This window comes from Lissotriton vulgaris, chromosome 6 (assembly GCF_964263255.1).
Source record: "Lissotriton vulgaris chromosome 6, aLisVul1.2, whole genome shotgun sequence".
NCBI lineage: Eukaryota > Metazoa > Chordata > Amphibia > Caudata > Salamandridae > Lissotriton > Lissotriton vulgaris.
In genome coordinates this window covers 1,631,156,556-1,631,174,493 of record NC_141694.1, presented here as the reverse complement: position 1 = coordinate 1,631,174,493, position 17,938 = coordinate 1,631,156,556, and the positions used below count along the sequence as shown (strand labels likewise).

Here is a 17,938-nt window from a genome sequence, read left to right as displayed (position 1 = left end):
GTCTTTGCAGATGTGGTGCACGCATTGCCTTCCTGCAAGAAGCACACTTATGAAGCAGATAGAGCATAACTGAAAACGCAATGACAGAGTAAGTTATTTTATATCCCTTACTCCTCATTTGCAAGAGGGGCGCTGTCTGGGAGATATATGGTAATATAAACCCATGCAAACCAGGAGGACTTAAGCTAAAGTTATTTTTATAACACAAGGCAGGATAGACGGAGACTGTTTGATGATAATTTGTGTTTAGACACCTTATATTTCCCAAACTCTGTTTCTGGAGATGTTTTCTGCACAATTTCTGAACACCGATATTATGCAGGGTTGATTAAACTGTGTTTTAAATACAGAGCTAGACAGATTATACCCTTCCTTTATGGAGACACAAAGTGGCATGTGAAATAAACAATTTAAAAGTCGGGTTGGTAACAGAGACCAACGTGTTATGTTATGTGGATTTGTAGAGCGTCATCAACCGTAATTGTATCCTGGTGCTCTTAGAGAATACTTGTGCTATACCCCATTACATGATTTACACAGATGACGCTACATGTTCCTAATAGCAGATCATTGTTGTCTGGCAATGCCCTTAGAGTTTTAGATAAGGCCTTGTCAACAATAGTTCTTAATTGCTAACAATGCATTAGGTAAAATTCATTCTATCATGGTGATTATTAGAAATGACCGCTTTCAGGGGAGAGATAAGGCAGGCAATGGTAGCTTACTCTAGAGAAAATGCTGGAAAACCCCAAAATGTACTGACAGAATTGGTAGCCTATCAAATAGTCAAGAGGGTAATGAGCAGCAAAACCTACCATTGAAGTAAAAAGACATTAAAACAAAAAACGAGACTTCAGAACAACAAGAGAGCTCTCAAAAGTCAAATATAATGAATACCCAAGTTTTATAGGCTGAGGCCAAATACAGTAGATTATTGGGAAGTCTGTGATTATAGACCTACAGGAAATATGTAGCACTGCTTCGTGAGGGAGGAGATCGGGTTGGAAGACTGTTAGTGTGGTTAGTAATTTGTGAGAAAGGGTAATGAGATGTGAGAGTAAATCAGAATGCAATACACAGACTTTCTATGCTTAAAACAGTCTAACATAAGTTGGTTGGACACACTGCCAACAGAAATACACTACATATCCTTTATTCATTTTTCTTTAAATTAAATATGTGCTTTATAACAATCACTGGAAAAACATGCTTTGCAAACACTGGAAAAACAGTATTTTCCCATTTTGATGTTAGACAGCTGAATAAGCACCAAGAAGCACGGATTTCAAAAGATTTGGCAAACCCTGAAAAACACACCACTGAAATTCACAATAAATAAACACTGAATACAGGTCAGGTTGTAGCACTGGATCCTGCAGAGTAGTAGGCTTTTTGCAGCTTGAATTGATGTTAAAGATGTCCCTGGGCCAGATGGTATCCTTATAGATATGTTTAGCTAGAAAAAACTTTTATGGGCCTGCCAATTTTGAATGTTTTGAGAGCAGTAGTGGCAGGGCCAATTTTAGACTCCTGGAAGGTAGCAATTATAGAACCTATCTTCGAAGAAAGGGGATGGGAAATTTTCCAGTTGCTATTGTCCTAGTTCCTTTCTGGCTCCTCCGCTAGGAACTCGTGGTGATTACTTCTGTTTAGACTAGAGAATTAGGTTGAAAAACCAAATATTGTATCAGAACTACAGTTAGGTTCTCCTCCAGGGATTGCACAGTAGAGCAATGTTTTAATCTCTACCGCTTAATAAGGGAACACGTCAAGGACAAGGGGGGAATGCTTTACACTAACATTCATGGACGACCTCTCTTGTTCTTTTGACTTGGTAAATCATTATAAACTTTGGATCTTAAAGGAGAAAGAGGGGAAGAGGGGGGGGGGGGATGGGGGTTGAAAAGTAATTAGTTACCCTGATAAGATGTCAGCATTGGGTACTATAGTCAAGGTACATTATGGTCTGCAGAGTGAGTGCACTTCCCAAATTAAATCAATCAATCAATCAATCAATCAATCAATGACATTTATAAAGCGCACTACATACCCGTAGGGTGTCAAGGCGCTGCAAATCTATTCATGGTGTATGCCAGAAATGCATCCTGGCACCCTTTTTTTAACTACATATCAGTGAGTTGGACAGTCATTTATTAGGTCAAGACTAGAGCCAGCGTGCATGCGCTGCTCTGCGAAGCTTATTGTAGAGGAGTAGATTAATAGAAGCTCCGCCAATTCTCAGCCCATATTTGCTATTGGCTTGTATCATGGTCTGTCCTAAATGCTGGCTTCTGATTCGTCAATAGGCTTGTTACTCCCTCCTTAGTACCTCCTCCTCTTCATCTGTCTCCTCCCATGGCAACTGGCCCCTTTACTTCGAGTGTTACACGGTACGTGTTTATTAGACTGTGAGCACTATTTCCTTTAATGAGGTTCACCTACTGCAGGCACGACGTGCTTTGGTGCCTTCTCCCCCCAGCTCCCCCACCCCCACCCGCCGTCACGTGTCGTACCTTCTCCCCCCCACCTGCCCTCCCGTTGTCCGTGCCTTCTCCCATTGTTGTCTGTGCCTTCTCGCGCCCCCATCCTTGCGTTGTCCGTGAAATCCCCCCACCCCCCGCTTGCCTTCCCGTTGTCCGTGCCTTCTCAAACCCACGCACTGTCCCTGTTGTCATGATGCCTACCATTTGGAAAGCAATAGGTCTTGCGTAAATGCGAGACCTATTGCATTGCAAATGTTTTTTTCAATTGTTGCTTTCCGCCTGTCCCTGCATCTCTCTTATGGGAAAGGACATGCATCAGATGGGGAAACACTCCACTCCAATTTTGTTACATGCAGATGATGTAGTCCTTTATGCAAAAACTGCAAATGGTCTTCTTGATTTATTTTTGTCTTTTATAGAGGATTTGGATTTAAAGGTGCACTTTTCTAAATCATTTATGATGACCTATGGTCCACTTAATACCAAGTCCAAGTCTTATTGAATAGGGGTTGTCCAGTTAAAAAGTTTTAGACCTTTTATTATGTACGAATTCATTGTAAATCATCACTAAACCGCCCCCCCCCACCTCCTTTAACTTCTAGATGACAGCAATTTAGCAAAGCAACCGAGCTGTTTTCTGGTTTGCGCATAGGTTATATCATAAACTGACGAGAGAAACAAAAAATGTATAAGAGCAAATGCATATGGGTGGGGAATTATGGCGGGGCCTATGGGGGTATAGTAATTCAAAAACTCTCCAACAGGTGGAAAATGGTTTTATCCATAGATTATTATAAGAACCTCAGAGCACAGCCACTTTCATATGCCCCGCCGAGGTGGGTTTAAGTTAGTTGGAAGATATTATTGGTTTAGCTCCTTTGATGATATGAATTATTGTTCAAAGATGTGGCTGGAAAGGGCTCAATCCATGGAGTCAGTGTTTCATTATTTCAGTGTGTCTACTACCGCGGGGATAGCATTAACATTGGTGCTTGTAAGAGCTATCCCAGAGAGTCAAGGCTAGCTATAGACGCCGACTGTCAGCCACAGACCAACTACCAAGCAGTTTGGTCATTAGGAAATATCTGCACTTCCTTCTATGATGCAATTTGCCTGTATAACTTCATGGCTCTGACATAAAAAGCCATACACTAGTCTATGCAGACTAAAGCAAAAAATACAACTGTGAGACCAGGGGAGTAAAGGGCAAACAAAACATTCTCCTATAATGCCTCAGATAGAAATAAATTCACGACTATCATGTCCCCCATATTCTGCAAATAAAATAGCTGGGCAAAGATTCCCCTAATTCTTAGGAAAATATTACAAATGGAGGTAAGGGCACAAATTATGTTTTTAACTTCCTGCAATAAAAGAGGAGCAATGTAGAAAGGTCACAGTTCACATAAAACTGAATAGAAACAAGCTTAAACTGTTGTTAAAGTATCACGTTATGACTATATCTACTTTCCTTGCTAATATTTGTCATCCGTGTCATTTATTTGCAAAACGTGGAAGAGAATGTGCAGAGCATGTCTGTGGTTGGGGAAAGTATGGTTGACGTTTGGGTGAGCATGGTTGACGTGTTTGACGTTGGTTTAAAGTGTATTTGACTTTGGAGGTGGCGTGACTGAGGGTGAGCAGAGCCTGGTTGAGGGCAGGCAGCAAGAGCACAGCAAAACAGGTAGAGTGTGGAGACCAGGGTAGCCAGAGTCAGAGGGCAAGCAAATCATGGGAATGGCATTCAAGAAGGTCTGATTGACGGTGAAGAGAGCATGGGTGATAGTGTGTAGAGTTTCTTTGCTGCTGCTGGAGAGTGTGAGTGTGGGTGAGGGTGGGCAGTCAGCAAAAGCACAGCAAAGCAGGTACAGTGTGGAGCCCATGGTAGTTTCAATCAGAACACAGGAAGACCAAAGGTAAAGAGTAGGAAGAACATGGTGCAGAAAGTGCACAGTGCATATGGTAAAAGCTAGGTAGACCAAGGAAACGAGTGCACAACGCAGGCACGAATAGAGTAATTGTGAAAGTACTGGGGTCCGATGCGTAACTGCAGAATTTTGAGGCTGGTATGTAGACCATGGTTGAGGTGTTTGCACGGTTTGTTTTAGAATGCGCAGTGAATGGTTCAGCATGGGAAAAAATATGCAGAGTAGGTGTGTGGAGGACATTAAATCCACACAACAATGAATGAGCTGTAAAGTGGGTCCACAGCCATGCTGCTAATCCGTTTATCAATCCAATTACTCTGGGAGGGAAGTTTGTTTGGTGCTCTGAGGCACTAAATCATTGCTATTTTTGCACCGGGCTATGTTTTTTTAACTGTGTGCTTTATAATATTGTTTACTCTACTTTATCTTGCTCGGCTTAGCTCGATTTTGTCCACCATTTTGAAAGTTAGCAGTCTAGTTCTTTATGGTTGCTCATTAGAAGCCCTATAAATGTGCAGGGACGGGCATGTGTGAAGTGGGTGTATATCTGGGGTACCAAAGGCAAGACTACCAGGGACAGGGGCCAGGGACCCTGCCCGTTTTTGTTACTATTCAGACTTGGAGCTACATAGTTTAACACCGGTCAGTCCTCCCCTGGATTGAAAGGTTGCTTAGACCTTGTAGAGAGCAGGCTTACTTAGAAACCCTCCTTCGACGGAGTATTCTCCGTTTCCCACCCTACCTGGTTCCACTTTGTTCAACTCTCCTCCTCTCTTTGCCCCCTAACACTTCCTATCATTCCGTACACATTGTTATTCTCAATACCAGGTCCTTGAATAAGCATAGCACTGAAATCTAAAACTTGAGGGAGGAAAACGCACTACACATATTCTGTCTTACAGAGCCCTGGCTGTAGGAGTCATCCATACCGGATATCTTGGAGGCATTACCCTCTCAATATAATATTTGTAACACTAACTGAGGCTCTCAGAAGTAGTGTGGGGGGGGCCATTATCGCCCACCGTGCCCTTAACTCTGTCTTTGAGTTGCTGGTAATTGAGGATTTAAATTTCTGACATGACAACTCTCAAGCAAATTCCAAGGACAAAGACTTCTTTGACCTCATGTCTTCTTCATCTTTCACGCAACAGGTCTAATTACCTACCCATGCTAAGGGGCATATTTGGGATTTGGTATGGTCACACAACATACCTATCAACAAGTTGTCAGCCTACCCTTGCATATGGATTTACAAAAGGGGGTGGTGATGAACAGAGTGTCTGAATTGAGCAGACCACTCTTACCCAGTCCAAAGATCAGGGCTTGATCCATCACCGTTATTTATCTCACTGCCCCATCCCAGCTCAGAATCTGGCTATATGCAAATCAGTCTGTCCCTGGCCCAGTGCATCATGGGAACAGGGCAGACTAAACTACCAAGCCAATTCTTTACCAGAAAGGAGACAAGCTACCGGGGACCGGTTTCTGGCATTTCAGCCTCTTCGGCCCGGCTTGCTTGAATCCTGATGGAGCAGTGAGAAAGGGACTCATGTCGGAGTATACCCTGCCACACCTATAGTGGCCAAAGTCGATTTACAAAAGGGGGTGGTGATGAACAGAGTGTCTGAATTGAGCAGACCACTCTTACCCAGTCCAAAGATCAGGGCTTGATCCATCACCGTTATTTATCTCACTGCCCCATCCCAGCTCAGAATCTGGCTATATGCAAATCAGTCTGTCCCTGGCCCAGTGCATCATGGGAACAGGGCAGACTAAACTACCAAGCCAATTCTTTACCAGAAAGGAGACAAGCTACCGGGGACCGGTTTCTGGCATTTCAGCCTCTTCGGCCCGGCTTGCTTGAATCCTGATGGAGCAGTGAGAAAGGGACTCATGTCTGAGTATACCCTGCCACACCTATAGTGGCCAAAATCGATTTACAAAAGGGGGTGGTGATGAACAGAGTGTCTGAATTGAGCAGACCACTCTTACCCAGTCCAAAGATCAGGGCTTGATCCATCACCGTTATTTATCTCACTGCCCCATCCCAGCTCAGAATCTGGCTATATGCAAATCAGTCTGTCCCTGGCCCAGTGCATCATGGGAACAGGGCAGACTAAACTACCAAGCCAATTCTTTACCAGAAAGGAGACAAGCTACCGGGGACCGGTTTCTGGCATTTCAGCCTCTTCGGCCCGGCTTGCTTGAATCCTGATGGAGCAGTGAGAAAGGGACTCATGTCTGAGTATACCCTGCCACACCTATAGTGGCCAAAATCGATTTACAAAAGGGGGTGGTGATGAACAGAGTGTCTGAATTGAGCAGACCACTCTTACCCAGTCCAAAGATCAGGGCTTGATCCATCACCGTTATTTATCTCACTGCCCCATCCCAGCTCAGAATCTGGCTATATGCAAATCAGTCTGTCCCTGGCCCAGTGCATCATGGGAACAGGGCAGACTAAACTACCAAGCCAATTCTTTACCAGAAAGGAGACAAGCTACCGGGGACCGGTTTCTGGCATTTCAGCCTCATCGGCCCGGCTTGCTTGAATCCTGATGGAGCAGTGAGAAAGGGACTCATGTCTGAGTATACCCTGCCACACCTATAGTGCCCAAAATCGATTTACAAAAGGGGGTGGTGATGAACAGAGTGTCTGAATTGAGCAGACCACTCTTACCCAGTCCAAAGATCAGGGCTTGATCCATCACCGTTATTTATCTCACTGCCCCATCCCAGCTCAGAATCTGGCTATATGCAAATCAGTCTGTCCCTGGCCCAGTGCATCATGGGAACAGGGCAGACTAAACTACCAAGCCAATTCTTTACCAGAAAGGAGACAAGCTACCGGGGACCGGTTTCTGGCATTTCAGCCTCTTCGGCCCGGCTTGCTTGAATCCTGATGGAGCAGTGAGAAAGGGACTCATGTCTGAGTATACCCTGCCACACCTATAGTGGCCAAAATCGATTTACAAAAGGGGGTGGTGATGAACAGAGTGTCTGAATTGAGCAGACCACTCTTACCCAGTCCAAAGATCAGGGCTTGATCCATCACCGTTATTTATCTCACTGCCCCATCCCAGCTCAGAATCTGGCTATATGCAAATCAGTCTGTCCCTGGCCCAGTGCATCATGGGAACAGGGCAGACTAAACTACCAAGCCAATTCTTTACCAGAAAGGAGACAAGCTACCGGGGACCGGTTTCTGGCATTTCAGCCTCTTCGGCCCGGCTGGTGCAGTGAGCTAAAAAACGGTGTTGGATCTAGCCCTGATCTCTTGACTGGGTGAGAGTATTCTGTTTAGTTCAGAGACTCTGTCCCTCACCACCCCTTGTTGTAAATATTTTTGTCCACCCTAAGCGTGGAAGGGTATACTCAGATGTGAGTCCCTTGCTCATTGCACCATCAGGATTCAAGCAAGCCGGGCCGAAGAGGCTGAAATGCCAGAAACCGGTCCCCGGTAGCTTGTTTCCTTCCCAGTGTAAGAATTGGCTTTTGTAGTTTGGTTTGCCCTGTTCCCATCATGCACTGGGACAGGAACAGACTAATTTGCATACAGCCAGGTTCTGAAACTGGGATGGTGCAGTGAGCTAAAAAACGGTGTTGGATCTAGCCCTGATCTCTTGACTGGGTGAGAGTATTCTGTTTAATTCAGAGACTCTGTCCCTCACCACCCCTTGTTGTAAATATTTTTGTCCACCCTAAGCGTGGAAGGGTATACTCAGATGTGAGTCCCTTGCTCATTGCACCATCAGGATTCAAGCAAGCCGGGCCGAAGAGGCTGAAATGCCAGAAACCGGTCCCCGGTAGCTTGTTTCCTTCCCAGTGTAAGAATTGGCTTTTGTAGTTTGGTTTGCCCTGTTCCCATCATGCACTGGGACAGGAACAGACTAATTTGCATACAGCCAGGTTCTGAAACTGGGATGGTGCAGTGAGCTAAAAAACGGTGTTGGATCTAGCCCTGATCTCTTGACTGGGTGAGAGTATTCTGTTTAATTCAGAGACTCTGTCCCTCACCACCCCTTGTTGTAAATATTTTTGTCCACCCTAAGCGTGGAAGGGTATACTCAGATGTGAGTCCCTTGCTCATTGCACCATCAGGATTCAAGCAAGCCGGGCCGAAGAGGCTGAAATGCCAGAAACCGGTCCCCGGTAGCTTGTTTCCTTCCCAGTGTAAGAATTGGCTTTTGTAGTTTGGTTTGCCCTGTTCCCATCATGCACTGGGACAGGAACAGACTAATTTGCATACAGCCAGGTTCTGAAACTGGGATGGTGCAGTGAGCTAAAAAACGGTGTTGGATCTAGCCCTGATCTCTTGACTGGGTGAGAGTATTCTGTTTAATTCAGAGACTCTGTCCCTCACCACCCCTTGTTGTAAATATTTTTGTCCACCCTAAGCGTGGAAGGGTATACTCAGATGTGAGTCCCTTGCTCATTGCACCATCAGGATTCAAGCAAGCCGGGCCGAAGAGGCTGAAATGCCAGAAACCGGTCCCCGGTAGCTTGTTTCCTTCCCAGTGTAAGAATTGGCTTTTGTAGTTTGGTTTGCCCTGTTCCCATCATGCACTGGGACAGGAACAGACTAATTTGCATACAGCCAGGTTCTGAAACTGGGATGGTGCAGTGAGCTAAAAAACGGTGTTGGATCTAGCCCTGATCTCTTGACTGGGTGAGAGTATTCTGTTTAATTCAGAGACTCTGTCCCTCACCACCCCTTGTTGTAAATATTTTTGTCCACCCTAAGCGTGGAAGGGTATACTCAGATGTGAGTCCCTTGCTCATTGCACCATCAGGATTCAAGCAAGCCGGGCCGAAGAGGCTGAAATGCCAGAAACCGGTCCCCGGTAGCTTGTTTCCTTCCCAGTGTAAGAATTGGCTTTTGTAGTTTGGTTTGCCCTGTTCCCATCATGCACTGGGACAGGAACAGACTAATTTGCATACAGCCAGGTTCTGAAACTGGGATGGTGCAGTGAGCTAAAAAACGGTGTTGGATCTAGCCCTGATCTCTTGACTGGGTGAGAGTATTCTGTTTAATTCAGAGACTCTGTCCCTCACCACCCCTTGTTGTAAATATTTTTGTCCACCCTAAGCGTGGAAGGGTATACTCAGATGTGAGTCCCTTGCTCATTGCACCATCAGGATTCAAGCAAGCCGGGCCGAAGAGGCTGAAATGCCAGAAACCGGTCCCCGGTAGCTTGTTTCCTTCCCAGTGTAAGAATTGGCTTTTGTAGTTTGGTTTGCCCTGTTCCCATCATGCACTGGGACAGGAACAGACTAATTTGCATACAGCCAGGTTCTGAAACTGGGATGGTGCAGTGAGCTAAAAAACGGTGTTGGATCTAGCCCTGATCTCTTGACTGGGTGAGAGTATTCTGTTTAATTCAGAGACTCTGTCCCTCACCACCCCTTGTTGTAAATATTTTTGTCCACCCTAAGCGTGGAAGGGTATACTCAGATGTGAGTCCCTTGCTCATTGCACCATCAGGATTCAAGCAAGCCGGGCCGAAGAGGCTGAAATGCCAGAAACCGGTCCCCGGTAGCTTGTTTCCTTCCCAGTGTAAGAATTGGCTTTTGTAGTTTGGTTTGCCCTGTTCCCATCATGCACTGGGACAGGAACAGACTAATTTGCATACAGCCAGGTTCTGAAACTGGGATGGTGCAGTGAGCTAAAAAACGGTGTTGGATCTAGCCCTGATCTCTTGACTGGGTGAGAGTATTCTGTTTAATTCAGAGACTCTGTCCCTCACCACCCCTTGTTGTAAATATTTTTGTCCACCCTAAGCGTGGAAGGGTATACTCAGATGTGAGTCCCTTGCTCATTGCACCATCAGGATTCAAGCAAGCCGGGCCGAAGAGGCTGAAATGCCAGAAACCGGTCCCCGGTAGCTTGTTTCCTTCCCAGTGTAAGAATTGGCTTTTGTAGTTTGGTTTGCCCTGTTCCCATCATGCACTGGGACAGGAACAGACTAATTTGCATACAGCCAGGTTCTGAAACTGGGATGGTGCAGTGAGCTAAAAAACGGTGTTGGATCTAGCCCTGATCTCTTGACTGGGTGAGAGTATTCTGTTTAATTCAGAGACTCTGTCCCTCACCACCCCTTGTTGTAAATATTTTTGTCCACCCTAAGCGTGGAAGGGTATACTCAGATGTGAGTCCCTTGCTCATTGCACCATCAGGATTCAAGCAAGCCGGGCCGAAGAGGCTGAAATGCCAGAAACCGGTCCCCGGTAGCTTGTTTCCTTCCCAGTGTAAGAATTGGCTTTTGTAGTTTGGTTTGCCCTGTTCCCATCATGCACTGGGACAGGAACAGACTAATTTGCATACAGCCAGGTTCTGAAACTGGGATGGTGCAGTGAGCTAAAAAACGGTGTTGGATCTAGCCCTGATCTCTTGACTGGGTGAGAGTATTCTGTTTAATTCAGAGACTCTGTCCCTCACCACCCCTTGTTGTAAATATTTTTGTCCACCCTAAGCGTGGAAGGGTATACTCAGATGTGAGTCCCTTGCTCATTGCACCATCAGGATTCAAGCAAGCCGGGCCGAAGAGGCTGAAATGCCAGAAACCGGTCCCCGGTAGCTTGTTTCCTTCCCAGTGTAAGAATTGGCTTTTGTAGTTTGGTTTGCCCTGTTCCCATCATGCACTGGGACAGGAACAGACTAATTTGCATACAGCCAGGTTCTGAAACTGGGATGGTGCAGTGAGCTAAAAAACGGTGTTGGATCTAGCCCTGATCTCTTGACTGGGTGAGAGTATTCTGTTTAATTCAGAGACTCTGTCCCTCACCACCCCTTGTTGTAAATATTTTTGTCCACCCTAAGCGTGGAAGGGTATACTCAGATGTGAGTCCCTTGCTCATTGCACCATCAGGATTCAAGCAAGCCGGGCCGAAGAGGCTGAAATGCCAGAAACCGGTCCCCGGTAGCTTGTTTCCTTCCCAGTGTAAGAATTGGCTTTTGTAGTTTGGTTTGCCCTGTTCCCATCATGCACTGGGACAGGAACAGACTAATTTGCATACAGCCAGGTTCTGAAACTGGGATGGTGCAGTGAGCTAAAAAACGGTGTTGGATCTAGCCCTGATCTCTTGACTGGGTGAGAGTATTCTGTTTAATTCAGAGACTCTGTCCCTCACCACCCCTTGTTGTAAATATTTTTGTCCACCCTAAGCGTGGAAGGGTATACTCAGATGTGAGTCCCTTGCTCATTGCACCATCAGGATTCAAGCAAGCCGGGCCGAAGAGGCTGAAATGCCAGAAACCGGTCCCCGGTAGCTTGTTTCCTTCCCAGTGTAAGAATTGGCTTTTGTAGTTTGGTTTGCCCTGTTCCCATCATGCACTGGGACAGGAACAGACTAATTTGCATACAGCCAGGTTCTGAAACTGGGATGGTGCAGTGAGCTAAAAAACGGTGTTGGATCTAGCCCTGATCTCTTGACTGGGTGAGAGTATTCTGTTTAATTCAGAGACTCTGTCCCTCACCACCCCTTGTTGTAAATATTTTTGTCCACCCTAAGCGTGGAAGGGTATACTCAGATGTGAGTCCCTTGCTCATTGCACCATCAGGATTCAAGCAAGCCGGGCCGAAGAGGCTGAAATGCCAGAAACCGGTCCCCGGTAGCTTGTTTCCTTCCCAGTGTAAGAATTGGCTTTTGTAGTTTGGTTTGCCCTGTTCCCATCATGCACTGGGACAGGAACAGACTAATTTGCATACAGCCAGGTTCTGAAACTGGGATGGTGCAGTGAGCTAAAAAACGGTGTTGGATCTAGCCCTGATCTCTTGACTGGGTGAGAGTATTCTGTTTAATTCAGAGACTCTGTCCCTCACCACCCCTTGTTGTAAATATTTTTGTCCACCCTAAGCGTGGAAGGGTATACTCAGATGTGAGTCCCTTGCTCATTGCACCATCAGGATTCAAGCAAGCCGGGCCGAAGAGGCTGAAATGCCAGAAACCGGTCCCCGGTAGCTTGTTTCCTTCCCAGTGTAAGAATTGGCTTTTGTAGTTTGGTTTGCCCTGTTCCCATCATGCACTGGGACAGGAACAGACTAATTTGCATACAGCCAGGTTCTGAAACTGGGATGGTGCAGTGAGCTAAAAAACGGTTTTGGATCTAGCCCTGATCTCTTGACTGGGTGAGAGTATTCTGTTTAATTCAGAGACTCTGTCCCTCACCACCCCTTGTTGTAAATATTTTTGTCCACCCTAAGCGTGGAAGGGTATACTCAGATGTGAGTCCCTTGCTCATTGCACCATCAGGATTCAAGCAAGCCGGGCCGAAGAGGCTGAAATGCCAGAAACCGGTCCCCGGTAGCTTGTTTCCTTCCCAGTGTAAGAATTGGCTTTTGTAGTTTGGTTTGCCCTGTTCCCATCATGCACTGGGACAGGAACAGACTAATTTGCATACAGCCAGGTTCTGAAACTGGGATGGTGCAGTGAGCTAAAAAACGGTGTTGGATCTAGCCCTGATCTCTTGACTGGGTGAGAGTATTCTGTTTAATTCAGAGACTCTGTCCCTCACCACCCCTTGTTGTAAATATTTTTGTCCACCCTAAGCGTGGAAGGGTATACTCAGATGTGAGTCCCTTGCTCATTGCACCATCAGGATTCAAGCAAGCCGGGCCGAAGAGGCTGAAATGCCAGAAACCGGTCCCCGGTAGCTTGTTTCCTTCCCAGTGTAAGAATTGGCTTTTGTAGTTTGGTTTGCCCTGTTCCCATCATGCACTGGGACAGGAACAGACTAATTTGCATACAGCCAGGTTCTGAAACTGGGATGGTGCAGTGAGCTAAAAAACGGTGTTGGATCTAGCCCTGATCTCTTGACTGGGTGAGAGTATTCTGTTTAATTCAGAGACTCTGTCCCTCACCACCCCTTGTTGTAAATATTTTTGTCCACCCTAAGCGTGGAAGGGTATACTCAGATGTGAGTCCCTTGCTCATTGCACCATCAGGATTCAAGCAAGCCGGGCCGAAGAGGCTGAAATGCCAGAAACCGGTCCCCGGTAGCTTGTTTCCTTCCCAGTGTAAGAATTGGCTTTTGTAGTTTGGTTTGCCCTGTTCCCATCATGCACTGGGACAGGAACAGACTAATTTGCATACAGCCAGGTTCTGAAACTGGGATGGTGCAGTGAGCTAAAAAACGGTGTTGGATCTAGCCCTGATCTCTTGACTGGGTGAGAGTATTCTGTTTAATTCAGAGACTCTGTCCCTCACCACCCCTTGTTGTAAATATTTTTGTCCACCCTAAGCGTGGAAGGGTATACTCAGATGTGAGTCCCTTGCTCATTGCACCATCAGGATTCAAGCAAGCCGGGCCGAAGAGGCTGAAATGCCAGAAACCGGTCCCCGGTAGCTTGTTTCCTTCCCAGTGTAAGAATTGGCTTTTGTAGTTTGGTTTGCCCTGTTCCCATCATGCACTGGGACAGGAACAGACTAATTTGCATACAGCCAGGTTCTGAAACTGGGATGGTGCAGTGAGCTAAAAAACGGTGTTGGATCTAGCCCTGATCTCTTGACTGGGTGAGAGTATTCTGTTTAATTCAGAGACTCTGTCCCTCACCACCCCTTGTTGTAAATATTTTTGTCCACCCTAAGCGTGGAAGGGTATACTCAGATGTGAGTCCCTTGCTCATTGCACCATCAGGATTCAAGCAAGCCGGGCCGAAGAGGCTGAAATGCCAGAAACCGGTCCCCGGTAGCTTGTTTCCTTCCCAGTGTAAGAATTGGCTTTTGTAGTTTGGTTTGCCCTGTTCCCATCATGCACTGGGACAGGAACAGACTAATTTGCATACAGCCAGGTTCTGAAACTGGGATGGTGCAGTGAGCTAAAAAACGGTGTTGGATCTAGCCCTGATCTCTTGACTGGGTGAGAGTATTCTGTTTAATTCAGAGACTCTGTCCCTCACCACCCCTTGTTGTAAATATTTTTGTCCACCCTAAGCGTGGAAGGGTATACTCAGATGTGAGTCCCTTGCTCATTGCACCATCAGGATTCAAGCAAGCCGGGCCGAAGAGGCTGAAATGCCAGAAACCGGTCCCCGGTAGCTTGTTTCCTTCCCAGTGTAAGAATTGGCTTTTGTAGTTTGGTTTGCCCTGTTCCCATCATGCACTGGGACAGGAACAGACTAATTTGCATACAGCCAGGTTCTGAAACTGGGATGGTGCAGTGAGCTAAAAAACGGTGTTGGATCTAGCCCTGATCTCTTGACTGGGTGAGAGTATTCTGTTTAATTCAGAGACTCTGTCCCTCACCACCCCTTGTTGTAAATATTTTTGTCCACCCTAAGCGTGGAAGGGTATACTCAGATGTGAGTCCCTTGCTCATTGCACCATCAGGATTCAAGCAAGCCGGGCCGAAGAGGCTGAAATGCCAGAAACCGGTCCCCGGTAGCTTGTTTCCTTCCCAGTGTAAGAATTGGCTTTTGTAGTTTGGTTTGCCCTGTTCCCATCATGCACTGGGACAGGAACAGACTAATTTGCATACAGCCAGGTTCTGAAACTGGGATGGTGCAGTGAGCTAAAAAACGGTGTTGGATCTAGCCCTGATCTCTTGACTGGGTGAGAGTATTCTGTTTAATTCAGAGACTCTGTCCCTCGCCACCCCTTGTTGTAAATATTTTTGTCCACCCTAAGCGTGCAAGGGTATACTCAGATGTGAGTCCCTTGCTCATTGCACCATCAGGATTCAAGCAAGCCGGGCCGAAGAGGCTGAAATGCCAGAAACCGGTCCCCGGTAGCTTGTTTCCTTCCCAGTGTAAGAATTGGCTTTTGTAGTTTGGTTTGCCCTGTTCCCATCATGCACTGGGACAGGAACAGACTAATTTGCATACAGCCAGGTTCTGAAACTGGGATGGTGCAGTGAGCTAAAAAACGGTGTTGGATCTAGCCCTGATCTCTTGACTGGGTGAGAGTATTCTGTTTAATTCAGAGACTCTGTCCCTCACCACCCCTTGTTGTAAATATTTTTGTCCACCCTAAGCGTGGAAGGGTATACTCAGATGTGAGTCCCTTGCTCATTGCACCATCAGGATTCAAGCAAGCCGGGCCGAAGAGGCTGAAATGCCAGAAACCGGTCCCCGGTAGCTTGTTTCCTTCCCAGTGTAAGAATTGGCTTTTGTAGTTTGGTTTGCCCTGTTCCCATCATGCACTGGGACAGGAACAGACTAATTTGCATACAGCCAGGTTCTGAAACTGGGATGGTGCAGTGAGCTAAAAAACGGTGTTGGATCTAGCCCTGATCTCTTGACTGGGTGAGAGTATTCTGTTTAATTCAGAGACTCTGTCCCTCACCACCCCTTGTTGTAAATATTTTTGTCCACCCTAAGCGTGGAAGGGTATACTCAGATGTGAGTCCCTTGCTCATTGCACCATCAGGATTCAAGCAAGCCGGGCCGAAGAGGCTGAAATGCCAGAAACCGGTCCCCGGTAGCTTGTTTCCTTCCCAGTGTAAGAATTGGCTTTTGTAGTTTGGTTTGCCCTGTTCCCATCATGCACTGGGACAGGAACAGACTAATTTGCATACAGCCAGGTTCTGAAACTGGGATGGTGCAGTGAGCTAAAAAACGGTGTTGGATCTAGCCCTGATCTCTTGACTGGGTGAGAGTATTCTGTTTAATTCAGAGACTCTGTCCCTCACCACCCCTTGTTGTAAATATTTTTGTCCACCCTAAGCGTGGAAGGGTATACTCAGATGTGAGTCCCTTGCTCATTGCACCATCAGGATTCAAGCAAGCCGGGCCGAAGAGGCTGAAATGCCAGAAACCGGTCCCCGGTAGCTTGTTTCCTTCCCAGTGTAAGAATTGGCTTTTGTAGTTTGGTTTGCCCTGTTCCCATCATGCACTGGGACAGGAACAGACTAATTTGCATACAGCCAGGTTCTGAAACTGGGATGGTGCAGTGAGCTAAAAAACGGTGTTGGATCTAGCCCTGATCTCTTGACTGGGTGAGAGTATTCTGTTTAATTCAGAGACTCTGTCCCTCACCACCCCTTGTTGTAAATATTTTTGTCCACCCTAAGCGTGGAAGGGTATACTCAGATGTGAGTCCCTTGCTCATTGCACCATCAGGATTCAAGCAAGCCGGGCCGAAGAGGCTGAAATGCCAGAAACCGGTCCCCGGTAGCTTGTTTCCTTCCCAGTGTAAGAATTGGCTTTTGTAGTTTGGTTTGCCCTGTTCCCATCATGCACTGGGACAGGAACAGACTAATTTGCATACAGCCAGGTTCTGAAACTGGGATGGTGCAGTGAGCTAAAAAACGGTGTTGGATCTAGCCCTGATCTCTTGACTGGGTGAGAGTATTCTGTTTAATTCAGAGACTCTGTCCCTCGCCACCCCTTGTTGTAAATATTTTTGTCCACCCTAAGCGTGGAAGGGTATACTCAGATGTGAGTCCCTTGCTCATTGCACCATCAGGATTCAAGCAAGCCGGGCCGAAGAGGCTGAAATGCCAGAAACCGGTCCCCGGTAGCTTGTTTCCTTCCCAGTGTAAGAATTGGCTTTTGTAGTTTGGTTTGCCCTGTTCCCATCATGCACTGGGACAGGAACAGACTAATTTGCATACAGCCAGGTTCTGAAACTGGGATGGTGCAGTGAGCTAAAAAACGGTGTTGGATCTAGCCCTGATCTCTTGACTGGGTGAGAGTATTCTGTTTAATTCAGAGACTCTGTCCCTCACCACCCCTTGTTGTAAATATTTTTGTCCACCCTAAGCGTGGAAGGGTATACTCAGATGTGAGTCCCTTGCTCATTGCACCATCAGGATTCAAGCAAGCCGGGCCGAAGAGGCTGAAATGCCAGAAACCGGTCCCCGGTAGCTTGTTTCCTTCCCAGTGTAAGAATTGGCTTTTGTAGTTTGGTTTGCCCTGTTCCCATCATGCACTGGGACAGGAACAGACTAATTTGCATACAGCCAGGTTCTGAAACTGGGATGGTGCAGTGAGCTAAAAAACGGTGTTGGATCTAGCCCTGATCTCTTGACTGGGTGAGAGTATTCTGTTTAATTCAGAGACTCTGTCCCTCGCCACCCCTTGTTGTAAATATTTTTGTCCACCCTAAGCGTGGAAGGGTATACTCAGATGTGAGTCCCTTGCTCATTGCACCATCAGGATTCAAGCAAGCCGGGCCGAAGAGGCTGAAATGCCAGAAACCGGTCCCCGGTAGCTTGTTTCCTTCCCAGTGTAAGAATTGGCTTTTGTAGTTTGGTTTGCCCTGTTCCCATCATGCACTGGGACAGGAACAGACTAATTTGCATACAGCCAGGTTCTGAAACTGGGATGGTGCAGTGAGCTAAAAAACGGTGTTGGATCTAGCCCTGATCTCTTGACTGGGTGAGAGTATTCTGTTTAATTCAGAGACTCTGTCCCTCACCACCCCTTGTTGTAAATATTTTTGTCCACCCTAAGCGTGGAAGGGTATACTCAGATGTGAGTCCCTTGCTCATTGCACCATCAGGATTCAAGCAAGCCGGGCCGAAGAGGCTGAAATGCCAGAAACCGGTCCCCGGTAGCTTGTTTCCTTCCCAGTGTAAGAATTGGC

At 46.6% G+C, this 17,938-nt stretch overlaps 1 protein-coding gene across 1 annotated transcript in view; it reads right to left on the bottom strand.

Moving 5' to 3' along the window:
• Positions 1-17,938, bottom strand: part of THADA (THADA armadillo repeat containing) — a 1,588,234-nt gene that overhangs the window by 1,509,208 nt on the left and 61,088 nt on the right. The gene's annotated exons all lie outside the window — the stretch shown is intronic.